The sequence below is a fragment of the Palaemon carinicauda genome, chromosome 38 (assembly GCF_036898095.1).
Source record: "Palaemon carinicauda isolate YSFRI2023 chromosome 38, ASM3689809v2, whole genome shotgun sequence".
NCBI classification, from domain to species: Eukaryota; Metazoa; Arthropoda; class Malacostraca; order Decapoda; family Palaemonidae; genus Palaemon; species Palaemon carinicauda.
The window spans coordinates 54356006-54357869 of record NC_090762.1 but is presented as its reverse complement, the minus strand read 5'-3'; positions in this window follow the sequence as shown (position 1 = coordinate 54357869).

Genomic DNA, 1864 nt, shown 5'->3' with positions numbered 1-1864 from the left:
CTGCTTATCATTATAATTTACCCATATCTTGATACAATTTTTTTTTTAAATGTATTCCTGTTACAGTTATTTATTCTTTCGTTTTTTTTCCCTTATAGGAAACCTCAGCCCACAAAAGAAAAAAAGAAATTAACTCAAATAATATTACTGTATAAGCCATATTTAATCACCATAGACCATATTAATGACAATCCATTGATATACTTGCTGGAGGGTACAATCAGGCAAACTATTCTATCTTATTTTTCATCGTCTTGTTTTTCTTTTCTTTTTGAAGTTTTTATATGTCATATAAGAAAGGTCTATTTTAGTTTTGCTACTATTCTTAAGTATTCTATTTTAATTGTTTATTACTTCTCTTGTAGTTTATTTATTTCCCTGTTTCCTTCCCTCGCTGGGCTATTCTTACCAAAAACTTGAACCACCCATCAATCTGTCCTAATGTCTACATTCACCAATATTCATTATTTTTCTGGTATATGAAGAAAACGTTTTAAAGATTTAAAGGCCGATTATGAATGGCAGTGGCAAGGGACAGTGACATTTTCCTAGCTGGAGACCGACCACGTATGACTCAGCGGGTAGACTTGTAGGCAAAACGCTAGGCAGGGACGGTTGTAATGGGCCACCACAATTTAATTACAATTTTCGTTTTTCAGTATTAAACTCCAAAATTAGTTTCCTGATATTTATATATTTCAAGACCAAGTCGAAGATTATTTCTATGATTGGCATAAGCAACCCGTAAGCTATAGTAAGAGATGAAGATGTTTAGTAATTTACTAAACGACACGAGACTCCCGACGTTCGTCGTTCTTGATGCCAATGTTGACGGAACTTCACGCTACTGGTAAAACCCTGACAAATGTAAATACTGAGGCCATGAAGTGAGCTCTTGTCGCTTTCATTACTCCAATCCTTTAGTGCAAGCAACATAGATAAATTACTTTCTCCATCCTGTTCAAGTCTTTGAAACAATGTTCAATAGAGAATGCTTACGTAAAATACTTATGTAACTACAGTATACACAAACAGATGACTTGTTCCTTTGTTAACATAGCAGATATGCCAGCAGGAGTACGTGGACAGGAACACCTTTACGGGTAAACTGAATGTGCCAGGTACACCCACCAAGACTGGTTATTATCCAGATGTACAGCTAGTCACACCTGTTTAAGGTACACCTTCACATGTACACCCGCAGGTGTGTAACCTTTCTGAATCAATCCTGCATTTATGGGATAATTAGTCCACAGGATGTTTGCGTTATCTTCGATTACTCCAGCCGCCAAACTAAGTGGCACTTTACTATCAAAATACGATTAGTTTTGTGTTAAAATGGATTCACAACGATGAAGGCCTTCAACTGAGATCTAAATTATGTTAGATTTTCCTGCTATAGAAAATAGGTCTGCATACTGAAATTTCTTTCAGGTTCAAACTAAATCGACTTCGTTTCTTGTGACTGCCTCCGTATATTCTTTTTCTATCCCTCTTATGCATAACAACAACAACAACAACAACAACAACAACAAATACACCCGTTTCTAGTACACTGCAGGGCAAAGGCCTCGCCACCTCAGACAAGTATATTTATATTTTGGGTTTGGCCAGTTTTCATCACCACTCTTCCCAGTGCGGATTGGTGATGATGGGAGACTTTTGTCTGATCGTTCACAGCAAACCTTCCTAGTATACAGTAGATGTCCCTGACTAGTACAGCTTTACTAATCGTGACGATACTCAAACCCTTTCGCTACGTTAAGGTATCCCCACTCAAAATGGGTATATATATATATATATATATATATATATATATATATATATATATATATATATATATATATATATATATATATATATA